Source organism: Mesoplodon densirostris, chromosome X (assembly GCF_025265405.1).
Source record: "Mesoplodon densirostris isolate mMesDen1 chromosome X, mMesDen1 primary haplotype, whole genome shotgun sequence".
Lineage (NCBI taxonomy): Eukaryota > Metazoa > Chordata > Mammalia > Artiodactyla > Ziphiidae > Mesoplodon > Mesoplodon densirostris.
In genome coordinates this window covers 136,631,760-136,648,812 of record NC_082681.1, presented here as the reverse complement: position 1 = coordinate 136,648,812, position 17,053 = coordinate 136,631,760, and the positions used below count along the sequence as shown (strand labels likewise).

The window sequence follows — 17,053 nt, the reverse complement described above, 5'->3', positions numbered from 1 at the left end:
GCCCCGTTGTAAAGACAATGATGGTGTCGCTCACAGATGTTGAAGCACCTGCCCACCCAATGCGTTCCTGTCACTAAAAGGCAGGACCAGGAGTTGAACCTGACAAGCCCATGCCCATCACAGCCTGTCGTCCTTTAGCTCACGTCAACATCATGTACCATAGGGTCATGGAACCTTCTGTAGAAACCTCAGTTTAGAATACTAAAGCATACAACCTTAATGGAACACGAGTGAACAGTGATGCATGTATCTTTACGAATTACTGCACCCCGATGTTCATAGCAGCACTATTTACAATAGCCAAGACGTGGAAGCAACCTAGGTGTCCACCGACAGAGGAATGGATAAAGAAGATGTGGTACATATATACAGTGGAATATTACTCAGCCACAAGAAAGAATGAAATCATGCCATTTGCAGCAACACGGATGAACTTGGAGAATATTATGCTAAGTGATCTAAGTCAGAGAAACACAAATACTGTATGATCTTAAAAAAATGGGGAATCTAAAAAATACAACTAACTAGTGAATATAACAAAAAAGCAGCAGACTCACAGAGAACAAACTACTGGTTACAAGTTGAGAGAAGGAAAGGGCAGGGGACAGACAGGGGCAGGGGATTAAGGGGTACAAACTACTGTGTATAAGACAAATAAGATACAAGGATATATTGTACAACACAGGGAATACAGCCTATATTTTATAATAACCATAAACGGAGTATAACCTTTAAAAATTATGAATCACTATACTGCACACCTGAAACTTATGTAATATTGTACATCAACTATACCTCAATAAAAAAAAAAAAGACCTAACAGTGACTTCTACAAATGGAACCCAACAAAGTTTTCTTAAGAGTTTAGGCAAGTTCAGAAAGGTGGTTATTTGACCACAGTTGGATGGAGTTCTCTGGGGTCAAAGCCCCCGTTGTCTGTGGCCAGTGCCTGGCAAGACTCCCTGTGTCCATGTGAACCCCCGATTCCTCCCCACCCCACCTAAGTCCTAGAGCTTGTTCTGGCTGCAAAGAGTATCCCTGACTGTCCCCAGACACATGGCTGACATGTCACATTCTGAGCAGAGGAATTCCCGATTGTCTCTTCATTAACTCGGGGTGATGTTTGATTCTAGATACACGGGGGTCCCCATCATCTGAAAAAGCTTTAATTCCTCCCCCAGGAATGGACGCTCTTCTGGGTGACTCATTGATGACCGTTCAGAACCTCATCTCAAAAGGAAATGGCGAGTCCTTTATGGATTCCAGGCTTCCACCAATTTTGACTTGTTTGTGGTTATAGAAAGTGACACCCAAGACCTTTGGGGCATGTGTCCATGGTCTTTGCTACTTTGCAGTGTGTGTGTGTGCGTGCGTGCGTGTGTGTGTGTGTGAGAGAGAGAGGGGGGGGGAAGAGAGGGGAAAGAGAGGGAAAGAGAGAGGGAAAGAGGGAGGGAAAGAGGGAGGGAGGGGAGGGAGGGGAAAGAGGGGAAAGAGGGGAAAGAGAGAAAGAGGGAGTTTTCAAGCAAGAAGCACACAGAAAACGCAACTTTGTTTTTCAATTGACTGTGTGCCTTCAAGTCTGGGGGACTCAGGAATTCTCAGATCCTTCCCAGGTGAGCTGTGTTTTCTTTGAAGGAACGACCTTCCTGTTGAAGTCTCTATGGCCAACAACTCTTACTGTGGGCTGTGAAGTCCCCTTTGCGTTCCTATGGGTTTCCCACGAGCTCCCTCCCAAGGAAGGCTCCTGACTCACAAAAGCTGGATCAAAGAAAGGTATCCGGCAGCTGCATCCGACAACTGCATCCTGACTATTTTCAGATGTTGGAGGGAGTGGCACCCACAGTCCTCCAGACCCACGCAGGCTCGGGGCATATGAATATTCCCAGTCCTGTTTGCAGGAAGACATCCATGGAGGGAGGGAAGAAGAGTGTTTTTTACGCTGCAAGAATGTGGACGAACTTAAGAAAGGACACGCACTGACACGTCACCAAGGACAGGTGGCTTAAATTCCCCTACGATATATACAGTTAAACAAGCAGCCATCCCGGGGAGGAAGTGTTTCCCATGCGTTGCTGATGTTCTTACAAAGCAATTCAAGATCACAAATGGCGGGTGGGGTGGGAGAGGGATGGACTGGGAGTTTGGGGTTAGCAGGTGCAAACTGTTATATATAGGATGGATCCACAACAAGGTCCTACTGTAGAGCACAGGGAATTATATTCAATACCCTGTGATGAACCATAGTGGAAAATATGAAAAAGTATGTACACATGTATAACTGAATCACTTTGCTGTACAGCAGAAATTAACACTATAGAAATCAACTCTACTTTAATTAAAAAGAAAAAAAAAAGATCACGAATAAAGGTGCCCTTTTTCCCAGCACTCAGCCTCCCAAACACATCCACCCCTGGTCCCTTTGCTTTGGGGGCCTATTGCTTTTAAGCCGGGAGTGCACCCCGTCCACAGGCCCTGACAACCTCTCTACCAGTCCCGTATGCCTCCACCCTGTTTAAACCTCTTCACCGAGGATGTAAAACCCCAGCCCTGTCTGCGAGGGAGGTCCTGCAATTTATCCTTGTCCTGACCCTTTGGGGGAGCTGTCTGAGGCCTCTCAGATGCAGACAACGGTGTCTGATGATTTACACGCTGCAAAAACCCATCAACTCACTCCCCCGATTGCCTGAGGACCTGGAAGGCACGGCACTGTCTACTGCGCTGCAAATACAGCGGAGAACAAAGAAGCTGCCCCGTCCCCACCTGCTCGCACGCCAGGAATGAACACAGAACGGCCCTAAGTAACATTAGTGAACCTAAGCCTTATTTGGAAATAGGGTCATTGCAGATGTGAGTCATTAAGTGTGGTCCTATGGAGAGAACAGGGGATGGAGATTAGGAGGTACAAACCTCCAGGTTCAAAATGAATGAGTCCCGGGGATGAAGCATACATAATTATTGACGTTATTCCCCACGCTGTAACATCTTTGTATGGTGACAGACTGTAACTAAATCGTCGTGGTGATCCTTTTGAAACAGAGAAATGTCGAATCACTAGGTTGTGTTAACACGAACTTAACAGTGTCATAGGGCAGTGATACTTCAAAACAAACAGAAACTCAAAAATAGGGGTCAGAGGGCCTCCCTGGTGGCGCAGTGGTTAAGAGTCCGCCTGCCGATGCAGGGGATACGGGTTCGTGCCCCTGTCTGGGAGGATCCCATATGCCGCAGAGCGGCTGGGCCCGTGAGCCATGGCCGCTGGGCCTGCGCATCCGGAGCCTGTGCTCCGCAACGGGAGAGGCCACAACAGTGAGAGGCCCGCATACCGCAAAAAGAAAAAAAAAAAAAAAAAATAGGGGTCAGATTTGTCGTTACCAGAGGGGAGGGGTGGGCGGAGGGGAATTGGATGAACGTGGTCAAAAGGAGATGCAAGAGGGAAGAGATATGGGAACATATGTATATGTATAACTGATTCACTTTGTTATAAAGCAGAAACTAACACACCATTGTATAGCAATTATACTCCAATAAAGATGTAAAAAAAATTTTAAAAATAAATAAAAAGCAAAAACAAAAGGTACAGACTCCTAGTCATAAGATAAGTAAGTACTAGGAACAATGTACAATACATATAATTAACACCACTGTAAGTTAAACATGAGAGTTGCTAAGACAGTAAATCCGAAGCATTCTCATCACAAGGGGAAAAAAAAATTGTTTCTGGGCTTCCCTGGTGGCACAGTGGTTGGGAGTCCGCCTGCCAATGCATGGGACACGGGTTCACGCCCCGGTCCGGGAAGATTCCCTATGCCGCCGCAGAGCAGCTGGGCCCGTGAGCCATGGCCGCGGAGCCTGTGCTCCACAACGGGAGAGGCCACAACAGTGAGAGGCCCGTGTAACGCAAAAAAAAAAAAAAAAAAAAAAAAGTGTTTCTATTCCTTTTACTTTGCATCTGTATGAGAGATGAGTGTTGATAAATTTATTGCGGTCATCATTTCATGATGTATGTAACTGAAATCATTATGATGCACACCTTAAATGTATCTAGTGTTGGATGTTGATTATATCTCAGTAAAACTGGAAGAGCAAAAAAAGGTGAGGGTCTCCTGGAGTAGGGCAAGTCTTAAATATGACGTGATGGCAGGGGCAGGGTGGTCTTCATAAGAAGAGAAGAAAAAAGAGACACAGAGGAAAGGTCATGTGAAGATAGAGGCCGAGATGCAGGTGATGCTCCTACAAGCCAAGATGGACCGAGGACTGTCTGGAGCCCCCAGGAGCTGGGAGAGGGAATAGGACAGCTTGTCCCCTGCAGCCTCCAGAAGGAACCAGCCCTGCCTACACCTTGATCTTGGACGTTTGGTCTCCAGAAAGGACAGATGACACACTTCTGTTGTCTAAGCCCCCCAGCTGGTGGCACTTGGTGACGGCCGCCCCAGGATTGTCCCCCAAGGAGAAAGGGGACCTGGTGTTTGGAAGCCCCCTGCGTTGTCCTCACGGCACCAGGAGCCTCACGGATTCACCACTGTGTGGCTCTCCTGACGTGTGGACGTGTCACGGCAACTCCGTCCTGTGGCACCGCTTACCTCGCCCCCCGAGTTTCCCGACCAGCTTGCCAGGGAAGAAAAGAACGGAAGAGGGGAAGGCAGATCTCACCCCCGAGCAAGTATCCCAGAGGCCGTCAGCCCTTCCTCCCCACGTCACAGGTCTACGGACGTCCTTGACCTTCATAATCACTCCCGGGACACATGGCTCTTTAGAGATTCCTGACAGCTAATTAGTCCAACACGGCAAAGAAACACAGAGGGGATTAATCTCAGCCTGCTGACGCACAGACATAGAAAACAAACCGATGGTTACCAAAGGGGAAGGGGAGGGGGGGGATACATTACGAATTTGGGGCTAACAGATACACACTGCTATATATAAAATAGAGGGACTTCCCTGGTGGTCCAGTGGTTAAGACTCCGCCTTCCAATGCACGAGATGCGTGTTCGATCCCTGGTCGGGGAACTAAGATCCCACATGCCCGGGGGCAGCTAAGCCCACGTGCCACGATAAAAGAGAAGCCCGTGAGCTGCAACGAAAGATCCCGAAATGCCACAACCAAGACCCGACACGGCCAAATAAATGACGATTAAAAGTTTTAAAAAGTAATATAGATAATCGACAAAGACCTACTGTGTAGCACAGGGAACTCTACTCAAAATAACATATAAGGGAAAAGAATCTGAAAAAGACTATGTGTGTGTGTATGTATCTGAATCACTTTGCTATACACCTGAAACTAACACAACATTGTAAATCAACTATACGTCACAAAAAATCCGTCATACGTCAGTCCCAAACCCCCAATTTATCCCCCCTCCCAGCTTTCCCTTTTGGTAACCATAAGTTTGTTTTCTATGACTGTGAGTCTGTTTCTGTTTTGTAAATAAGTTCATTTGTATCTTTTTTTTTTTTTTTTTAGATTCCGCACATACACACCATTATATTTAACATACATAACCAACTAGGACCTACTGTAGAGCACAGGGAACCCTGCTCAATATTCTGTGAAAACCTAAATGGGAAAAGAACATGAAAAAGAATAGATACATGTGTATGTATAACTGAATCACTTTGCTGTACACCTGAAACTAACACAACATTGTAAATCAACTTATACTTCAATATAAAATAAAAACTAAAAAAAAATAATAATAGTTAATACAGAGGAAACACTTAGAACAGTACCTGACACCTGGTAAAGAATAAATATAAGTTGCTGATATTAATTTTCTCTTTGGGAGAATTGGAAACAGGATAAATTTCAGAAGTAGGCAGAGTTTACAGGAAATTTTACAAGCAACTATTCAGACATCTGTTTGGGATTTTCCCATTCATTATTCATTTATTCAGCAAAACATTTACTGAGTGCCTAGTCATTGTATATAACTATTCTGATTATTCGAGGTTAGTTGTCATGTAATCAATATAACTTAATTCCATCAACATATGATCCATACATTTCTATTGTTGCATCTAATTTAATGTCTTTAACCAGTCTTAACTGAATCAAACAAACCATATAGTAAAAAGTTACGAAGAAACGAAAAAAAATCTGAGCCTGCCCAAATGACCCAGGAACAGTCCCAAGCTGCTTGGAAAATCATCATCAACAGGCCAACGACTGACCCAGGACGATGTGAAACTGCACCGCGGAAAACATTTTCCTTCAGTGGGAATTTACTTCCACGCATAACAATGAGCAATGCATGGGCTGGCGCTGGTGAGGCTCCAGCATGTGCTGTTTATCAGAACGAGCTCTGACCTTTCCTGTTACCTGTCAAGGGCAGCCCCTGAAATCACCCCCATCAGTGAGTAGAAAACTCCAACACAGACTCCGGGTAAGAGCAAGAGAGAAAGCCCTCTTGGGCTGAATAAAAAGGATGTCTGGCCGCCTCCACGCACTTCCTTAAATCAACTTCGGGGAAGCCTTGATTACAATGCTAATGAATCAGGAGGAATATTTGCAGACTAAAAGCAATTAGACCAATTATGAGGGTAATTCACTAACAAAGCACAGTGTGACCCATCCAGCAGACAAGCCAGAAACCAAGACAAAGGGCTGTCTTTTCTCTGGGTTTTGAAATCACGGGTGGATCTCCCTCTAAAGAATGGCACTGCCGGACTGGGGGCTCTCAGAACAGTGGCCAGAGTGTCGAATGGAGCCCCAGGGCGTGGAAGAATTAGCCATAAATTCGGCGGACACACGCACACACAGAGGGTGGAGTCTGTGCATCCTGTGCAGAATCTAAAACTGATGGTTCTGAAAAGATAACTAGATGTACAGGTTTCCTACGACCACTGGGACAAATGACCACCAACCAGGAGCCTGACATGAGTCTCACCGGGCTAAGATCAAGGTGTAGGCAGGGCTGGTTCTTTCTGGGGAATCCAGGGGACAATCCATTCCTCCTCTCCTCTAGCACCCAGACATGCCCACATGCCCCGGGGGGCGGGCCCCTCCTTATCTGCAAATTCAGCCACAGGGCATCACCTGGATGGTTACAATGTATCACAATGTTTCCCTCTATCTTAAAATATCCACTTCAAAAAGCTCTACCTTTAAAAGTATTTTAAAATATCAGCTACTCAATAAGTTTCTTGGGCCTCCCTGGTGGCGCAAGTGGTTGAGGGTCCGCCTGCCGATGCAGGGGATACGGGTTCGTGCCCCGGTCTGGGAGGATCCCATATGCCGCGGAGCGGCTGGGCCCGTGAGCCATGGCCGCTGAGCCTGCGCGTCCGGAGCCTGTGCTCCGCAATGGGGGAGGCCACAACAGTGAGAGGCCCGCATACCGCAAAAAAAAAAAAAAAAAAAAAAAAAAAAATTTCTTGTCATCCTTTTTTCTTTTTCTTTTTAAATTTATATATATTTTTTTGGCCAGGCCCTGCAGATTGTGGGATTTTAATTCCCCAACCAGGGGTTGAATCCAGGCCCGCGGCAGTGAAAGCGACAAGTCCTGGCCACTGGACCACCAGGGAATTCCCCCTTTTTCGTTTTAATACACCCATAAAATATGGTGGGATTTCTTTACGCACCAAACCTCCTCAACATGTGAAATGATTATTTTAAACATAACTGTTGTGAGTAATTTCTAACAATTATTTAACACATATACTGGTGGGTTGCTATGATGCTTTGTCACTTGGAAACTTTGAGGTGTTCCATTTATTTTTTTAATCAAACAATAAAACACTTTATGAATTAAATAAATGTCTTAGTCTGTTCAGCCTCTAATAAAACAAATCCATACAAACTGGGCGGCTTATAAACAACAGACATTTATTTCTCATAGTTCTGGAGGCTAGTGCCTCTTCTTTTTCTTCTAAGGACGCTAATGCCATTATGGGGGTCCCACCATCCTGACCTCATCCAAACCTGCCCAAGGGCCCATCTCCTAACACATCCCACTGAGGGTCAGGGCTTCAGCGTATGAATTGGCGGGGGCAGGAGAATGGCAGGAAACACGTTCAGTCCGTAACAGGTATGTCCTTATCTTGATCCAACTCCTAATCCAATGAGAGTCTACAAAAGGTAGGCTCTTAATGAAGTGAGCAGGCAGGAAAATTCAAACAGCCCAATTCACAAAGCCAACTCTCCGAGTTAAAATAATAAAATAAAATCAACAGTATGGAGGTTCTTTAAAAAAACTAAAAATAAAGCTACCCTGTGATCCAGCAATCCCACTCCTGGCCGTATACCTGGAGAAAACTCTAACTCAAAAAGATACATGCACCCAATGTTCACTGCAGCACCATTTACAATAGCCAGGACATGGAAGCAACCCAAGGGTCCACCAACAGATGAATGGATACAGAAGATGTGGTACATGTATACAATGGATTAGCCCTAAAAAAAAGAATGAAATAATACCATTTGCAGCCGCATGGATGGACCTAGAGATGATCATACTAAGTGAAATAAGTCAGACAGAGAAAAATAAATACCATATGATATCACTTGTATGTGGAATCTAAAAAAAAAATGGTACAAATGAACTTGTTTACAGAACAGAAACAGACTCACAGACATAGAAAACAAACCCGCAGTTACCAAAGGGGAAAAGGGGGTGGGGGGAAATTGGGAGTTTGGGATTAGCAGATACACACTACTATACATAAAATAGATAAACAACAAGGACCTACTGTAGAGCACAGGGAACTCTACTCAATACTCTGTAATGACCTATATAGGAAAAGATTCTGAAAAATAGATACATGTGTATAACTGTATCACTTTGCTGTACACCTGAAATTAACACAACATTGTAAATCAGCTATTCTTCAATTAAAAAAATAAAATAAGATAAAATAAAATAAGGATCTCATAGCAAGAACACAGAGAAGTCTCGCAGGCATGAATACCAAACCTTCCACCACGTTCATCCTGAAATCATCTTGCATGGTTTTGTGCCCAGGCGGCTGTAACCTACTGGGGTAAGTGAGATGCTAGAAGGAAATTCAGCACAGGTTAAGCAACCATTCTTGTTCTGGAAATTCATCAAGATACACAGAGGCCACCCAGCTGGCAGGACGGCTGGACAGACGTAGGCGGATTTCTGTGTTACGGGGAAAAATGAGTGAAAACCTAGCTTTCAAAACCACCTGCCACTGAGGAACCAAGATGGGCTGCAGGTAAAAGTAGTCACCCCTGGCTGCCAACGATGGGACATCAAGAGTGTTGACATCTAGGGACTTCCCTGGTGGTCCAGTGGTTAAGGCTTTGCCTTCTAACACAGGGGGTGCAGGTTCGATCCCTGGTCGGGGAGCTAAGATCCTACATGCCTCGCGGCCAGAAAACCAAAACATGAAACAGAAGCAATGCTGTAACAGATTCAATAAAGACTTTAAAATTGGTCCACATCAACAAAATCTTAAAAAAAAAAAAAAGTGTTGAAATCTCGGGCTCTCCTTCCGAGTCTCTGTCAGCACTTGAGACCTTAACAACGCCCACCGTTTATCTAAGCAACAGACCCACTTCATGCCAACATCCTCAATACTAGTACTTATTTTGAAGCCCACTGGCATCAGATGCCCAGTAGGCAGCTAGAAGCAGGCCCTTGTACAGGATTTTCTCAATATTTTAAATAATAAAAGTCAGGTGGTTACCCACCTAATGTAGGGGGAAACGATCAATGGAAAGTCATAGGAAAAGGCACAGGATTTGCAGAGCACAGTCTGACCCCGAGAGGTTTCCCAGTTACCTGGAAGCCTTATTGGTAAATCAGTGAACTGGGATAAACGTCATCGACTTACTCTTGCTCGGGTGCTTTTATTTAATGACGAAACTGGAGGTGATGATCTTGGACGTTCACAGTTGTGGGGGACAGACGGACGCACCTGGATGTTCTACCTGCGCCCAACCTGATTCAAGGTGTCCACTTGTGGACGGTTCCAAGGTAGTCTTGAGTGATCGTGCTATCCAGTCGGGTGAGCGGCACCCAACGCCATGAAAAGGACCTGAAGTTAGTACACTAGCTCATGGCTGTTCCCACTCACAGGATGTCAGCCCACGTCCTCACTTTCAGACATTTAGAACATAAAGTGGTTCAGTAATGCACCCTGTAATCACCAAATCACCCTGTGTCTTAACCATTCTCGGCCTCAAATGTCTGCTCAGGAAGCCTCACCTGAACCACCATCCTCTTCCTTCAACCCCTCTGTACAAACCTGGCAAAGCTAAGGATCTGAAGTTCTCGAACAAAGCAACCTAAGTGTCCATCGACTGATGAATGGGTAAAGAAGATGCGGCACATATATACAATGGAATATTACTCAGCCATAAAAAAGAATGAAATTATGCCATTTGCAGCAACGTGGATGGACCTAGACATGATCATACTAAGTAAAGCAAGTCATAGAAAGACAAATATATCACTTATGTGCAGAATCTAAAGAAAATGATACACATGAACTTATTTACAAAACAGAAACAGACTCACAGATACAGAAAACAAACTTATGGTTACCAAAGGGGAAAGGTCTGTGGGGAGGGATAAACTGGGAGTTTGGGATTGACACATACACACGACTACATTTAAAATAGATAAACAACAAGGACCTACTCTAGAGCACAGAGAACTCTGCTAAATGGTCTGTAATAACCTAAATGGGAAAAGAATTTGAAAAATAGATACATGTATATGTATAACTGAATCACTTTGCTGTACACCTGAAACAACATTGTAAACCAAGTCTACTCCAATATGAAATTTTTAAAAACCTGTTACAATAAAAAATATGCAGAATAATCTCTGTCTCCATATTTGGATCTATAAATAGATATCTACTTATACTATGTATAGGTATATTTTATATACCTCTTTATATTTAATAGATACCTATTTATTTTTGATATCTATTATCTATAAATAAATAGATAAAAGTAAAAGGATAAATACACAGATATACACACACACAGACTCACACACACACACACTTTTATTAAAGTGAACTTCCAGGGACTTCTCTGGTGGTCCAATGGTTAAGACTTCACCTTCCAGTGCAGGGAGTGCGGGTCCAATCCCTGGTCAGGGAGCTAAGATCCCACACGCCTCATGGCCAAAAAACCAAAAAACATAAAACAGAAGCAATATTGTAACAAATTCAATAAAGACTTTAAAAAAAATGGTCCACATCAAAAAAATTCTTAATAAAGTGAATTTCCAAATTTATCCTTTAGAACATCTAAAAGGAAAATGAATTCACCAGTAATTCAAATTAAGTGTGTAATTTAAAAATATGTACTATCTAAATGACCTGAATATCTCAGATCACTGCCTGAGGTAGGGGGAGGGAAGTGAGAGAGTGAATTATTTGCCTCTAATGCCATCATGGGGGCCCCACCTCCTGGACCTCTTTTAGGCTTCTTAGGAAAACCTAAAAAAATGGTTTTCCTTCATTGGTTGCAGCAGGGGAGCAAAGTTCCCTTACGTATCCGGTGAGAGATACGGACTGTATTTCCCTCAACTTTCCATCAATGAACAGCATCAGCAGCGTATGTAATTGGGGCAGGAATCCCCATCCCTTCATCGGGTCCCTTTTCCATCTTCTCTCGTGTATTGGTTACAAGGGTAGACCTCCAAAAGACCCATCCAGCCAGAACCTCAGAACAGGACCTTATTTGGACAAAAGGTCTCTGCAGATATGAGGAAGTGAAGGGTCTGAAATGAGGTCCTCCTGGAGGAGGGCGACCCTACATCCAATGACAGGGTCCTTCTAAGACACAAAAGAGGAAAGACCCAGACACAGAGGAGAAGCCCCAGGAAGACGGACGCAGAGACGGGAGGGATGCGGCCACAAGCCCAGGGACGCCTGGAGCTCCCAGAAGCTGGAAGAGGCGGGAAGGACCCTCCTCAGTCCTGGGACACCCTGACCTCAGACATCTGGTCTCCAGGACGGGAAGAGGATAAGCTCATGTTCTAAGCCCCTTGTTTGCAGTCAATTGTTTCAGCCTCTGGAAACTCATACACCCCGTAAGGAATGAAGTATGACCACATCAGGCACTCCTCCCTATGTTTCTAAGAACATCTGCTGATTTCCACAAAATGGGAATATACACACTGCCAGAAACACATGCGTCTGGCTTCTACAGGTATTATTTGTTTCAGCCCCCCAAACTGAGGTGCTATGTGCACGAAGCATTAAACTAGAGTCAAGGGAAGTGTGATGAGGGCTTGGGATACCAGCCACGAGATGCTACAGCCAGCCCGGGCATGAATTCTCATATTCGTGAGACCATGATGAGCACCATTCGTCAACTAGGTCAGAGTGAGTATTCGAGAGACAATATGATGTATATGTCTTCTTCAGTGCCTTCGGTTCTGAGGAGCTGTGTCCTCCCATGGCCCGGGGTCAACACCCACCCCAGATGGAGGTGACCACAGTAAATAAAGCCCCCAGCCCTGGATGAAGCCACAGAGGGAGAGGAAGCACGTACTGGTGGATACGGCCAGCCAGCGGGAGGGCAGTCAGCCAGGGAGCCACAGCACAAACACCCAAGCCGGGGGTGTCGCGCCAAAGATGAAGAGTGATCCCAGGAAGGCAGCCTGGTCCGGCTTCGTCTGTCACTTCTGGGCCGTCTTAACGGCCCTGCCAACTCACAGTGTAACCGAGCAGGACCCTATGGGGCCTCACAGGGTAGACACCCCTCCCCCAATGTCCTCCACCTGCCTCTTATTGCTGGAAAAATTGTAGCCTCATCGGACTCCCCCGAGCTCCGAAAACTAAATTTTATCATTGAAGTGAGAAAATGCAGAGACAAAAGAAAACAGTCACGCAAGACAACATAAGAGTTTAGCCATTAAACAGAGTCAAGGACTTTCAGTTCCTCCCTAAGGCTACAGATCATATTCTGAGCCACGTCCTTGGCGTTGCTTTGCAGAGACTGAAAGCCCCACCAGGTGGGAGAACTTACCTGCATGCCGCCCACCAGCACGGAGACCCCAGGTGGTTGGAATCAGAAGGCTGATGATGTGGACTCTTGGTCGCCGCCAACCAAGCCGAAGAGGGTCCACGAGCTGATCTCGCACCCGAAACCCCTCCCTCACCCTGGTTTACAAACCTTGCCCTGAAGCCCTTCTGGGAGTTCGGGCCTCTTGAGCACGAGCTACCCTCCTCTGTCCTTGGCCGCACGTGGGGCGTCTTGCAGATAAACGCTGCTCTTTCCCGCACCACAACCCGGGGTCAGGAGTTGGGCTTTGCTGAGCATGGGACTCAGGTGTGCTTTGGTAACAATTATCTGCAAGCGCTGCCCTCGACGCGGCTAGCAAACAGGCTTGGGTAGGTGGGCGTCCTCTGAATTTCCCCGTGTACCCCAGTGGGGCACAGACCCTGCCCTCGGGGGACTGACACAGGAGAAGTCACGTGGACATAAAACATGAAACGCGGTAGAGTCTTCTCCGTGTTAAATGCATCTGCAGAGAAGCTCTGGGGTGACCAGATTTGGTCTCGGAGAAACTGAGTCATGGAGAATCGTCTATTAGTCATTTGCTGGGTAACACAGCCCGTGGGCTGAGGGTCTGATGGGGAATTTGAAGCGTGGAAGAGAACGGCAGTGCCTGGCTTCAAAGCCAGATTTTCACCAGATAATCAACCAGAATGGTTTTCCGGCGGGGGGAGGGTAAGGCAGGGCAGATGGGACCAATAGTTTGGGAAAAGTTTAACACACGCAGCCCGAGGCCCCACATAAGATTATGAAACAGGCACCAGGAAAGTGTTAATTCTAGCAGCTCTGCTAGGAATATACACGCACTGTCTTGGGAAAGTCTCAGGTGTTCATCAGTTACCTCTTGATTCGGCCTTGAATTCGGTTTTTAAAACCTACAGGGTTTTCTAATTGAACTCTAGTTGCTGTAGAGTCTATGAGTTTCAGGTGTACTTGATTCAGTATTTATAGATTTCCAAAAAACACAAACTGCAAAGTGAGCTAAAAACATCACAGTTTCCCCTCAAATTGATACATCGAAAGACATATGATTCCAGTAATTAGAAAAATGCATCTTCATTTCCAGATAGTATTTAGCCTAAATTCCCCACCTTGCTTTGACAATGGTCCAACTCATTAAGAATTCAGCCCGTGGGCCCGTGAGCCATGGCCGCTGAGCCTGCGCGTCTGGAGCCTGTGCTCCGCAGCGGGAGAGGCCACAACAGTGGGAGGCCAGCGAACCGCAAAAAAAAAAAAAAAAGAATTCAGCCCGTTTCTCTCCCACGGCTGTGAGACCAAGTCCATGAGTGACCACAGCCTGGGCTAGATGAAAAAGACGGGCACAGGGCTTCCCTGGTGTCGCAGTGGCTGAGAGTCCGCCTGCCGAGGCAGGGGACGCGGGTTTGTGCCCCGGTCCGGGAGGATCCCACGTGCCGCGGAGCGGCTGGGCCCGTGAGCCATGGCTGCTGAGCCTGCGCGTCTAGAGCCTGTGCTCCGCGGCGGGAGAGGCCACAACAGTGAGAGGTCCACGTACGGCAAAAAAAAAAAAAAAAAAAAGGGGGGGGGGGGCACAAAACAAAGGTGGGCAGGGTGGGTGCAGGAGTCTTTTGGGTTGTCATATTCCACCCAGCTCCACCATATGCAAGTTTGGAAACAATTCGTGGAGACTGCTGCTGGCGTCTTAATTGTTTTCTTTCCCCCCGGGTGACCCTATTTGAACTAGGGAGAGTGTAAGCCTCCTCTCCGAAACTCCGTGAGGCTGAACGGGATTGAATGCGCCTCTGTAGAAAGCGCGTGGAAATCCAGCCCAGGCTGCACACCTAAAGGCACGCACATTCTTACCTTTGTATCCCACTGGTGGTACAGGATCCTGCTCAACTGCATCACGAAAAATGGCGCCAGCGTCTTCTTATTCCTCTTGGACACACATCTCAGACCTCTCATCCGGCCGGTGGGGCTTGTGGTGGGCACACTGACTGAGACGCAGTATCTTTAGGTGACTCAGCATGTGATAAGCGCCCCCAAGACTTATCACCGAGCAAAGGCTCACCACCCGACGTGCACAGAAGCCAATGCTAGGGCACCAGCTTTCCCAGAAGACGATGAGCTTCACTATCAAGTCAACCAAGCAGGACGCCGCGCTCGCAAATCTGTCTCCTGATCCCACCTCCGTGGTGCAATTTAAGGGGTTAGGGAGTTTCAAGCTTGGAAGCTGATTGGCTAGTCTCAAATCAGGCCATATAAGCTACTCCTGCAGCTGGAAGCCAGATTTTCCTTATTGAAGGGGTTCTCGCTTCGTAAAGGGCTCCAGTGGTAACATTTCTAGTCCTTAAGTTCTGTGGACTGAAGATTCTTGGTTCCGAGGTCACCCTAGAAACATGGGTTCCCGTCTTGAGCGTGTGCAGTGCTGTCTGTAAAATAACTCGAGGATTGATGAATCAACAACCTATTAAGTGAGGCGAAACCAGGTTCAGCTGGTGCTGTTTCAGCTTGATTAATCAACAATCTATTTAAGAAGGCAAAACCAGTTGAAGCTGGTCCGTGATTTCCGTGCTGTTGCAAACTGATTCCTGAAACCATGTCTGATTTGTCACGGGACATGCAAACAAACAGTCATCTTACTTTTTGCAACACTGTGCTTGAGTATCGGGCATCGTGCACGTGCAAAGAAAACGGTTCTTGAATTCTTTCCTTCTTCCAGAAATGAGACCAAGGCTCTTGTTAACCCAGAGAGGTGATGACGAAATTGCAAACAATCTCAGTGTTTTCCCTGAGCGCCTCTCTGTGGGGCCAGTGATAGAATCATTGGAGGAACTTCTTAAAACTACTGTCGACCTGATATCTACCCAGGTCACTCTCAGGGAACGGGGCCCAGGAATGTGTGTTTTTATGGGGTGTCTGGACTGAACTGGATGCACAGCCAGGTTAAGGAAGCGCTTGTTGATTAGGGACGGCAGAAGATCTGGGTATAAAAGCCCACTCCCTTATTCATCATCTTAGGAGCCCCAGAGTTCCCCTGTTGGATAAAGTGGGATATTAACAGGGCCTTTCTCTCAACATCTGCAGAGAATTAAGTGAGAAGATAGATCTGAAAGCCCCTGATGCACTGCATCCTGCTAACAAACCAGAGCCTGCTCTGTAGGTGGAAGGTCATGGGAGGATGATGGAGGGTAAGCATTTCGGACCAGTGAGTCTAAATAGCCAACATCAAATATCCTACACGGTGTGTCTGGGAGAGCAATGCAGTGGACTCCCCCGGAGAACACAGAGAAATGGCGATCACTCACTGGATGTCGTTCATTTAATATTACTGCCCTGAACGCCGACGCGGCCAAGCCATGCAGTTTGATGAGCCACCTGAGTACATACACCTGTATTAGTTTCCCCGGGGCCGCCATCACACAAGACCACACACCAGATGGCTGAAACCAACAGAAAAGTATCTTCTCTCAGTTCTGGAGACCAGACGTCTCAGAGTAAGGTGTGGGCAGGGCTGGTTCCTTCCAGAGGCTCCAAGGGAGAATCTGTTGTAGTTTTCTCTCCAGATTCTGGGGGCTGCCGGCCATCCTTGCTGGTCCTTGGCTTGTAGACACATCTCTCCAATCTCTGCTCCATCGTCACATGGCTTCTCCCCTCAGTGTCTCTCTCTGTGTCTTCTGTTCTTATAATGACACCAGTTATACTGGATTAAAGACCCACCCTCAGAACCTAAATGTCCATCGACAGAGGAATGGATAAAGAAGAGGTGGTGTGTGTGTGCGTGTATAAAAAGTTTACTAATTGCGTTCCTTGGCAATAAATAAAATAAAGGGAAGAATCCTGCCCTGGATCCATATTTTGCAATCACAACGTATGAAAACACTCAGTCTGCTTCAAGGACCGCAGCGTTCTGTACTTGGCAGAAAAGACTCTGACCAAACTGAACCCATACCCCACAGAGTCAAGAGCCATCACCTTCAGATCATTTGCTTGGGGCCAAGACTGTGCTTGGCACGCCGATTCCAGCATTACAAACTGAGGAGCAGTCGTTTTCCTGTTGCATTTTGCAACTGACCTTTCCAGTCTCATAGTTCAGATGATGGGATGGAT

At 46.3% G+C, this 17,053-nt stretch overlaps 1 protein-coding gene across 1 annotated transcript in view; it reads right to left on the bottom strand.

The window, feature by feature from the left end:
* The window catches only part of DHRSX (dehydrogenase/reductase X-linked), a 195,733-nt gene that overhangs the window by 109,636 nt on the left and 69,044 nt on the right, over nucleotides 1-17,053 (bottom strand). The gene's annotated exons all lie outside the window — the stretch shown is intronic.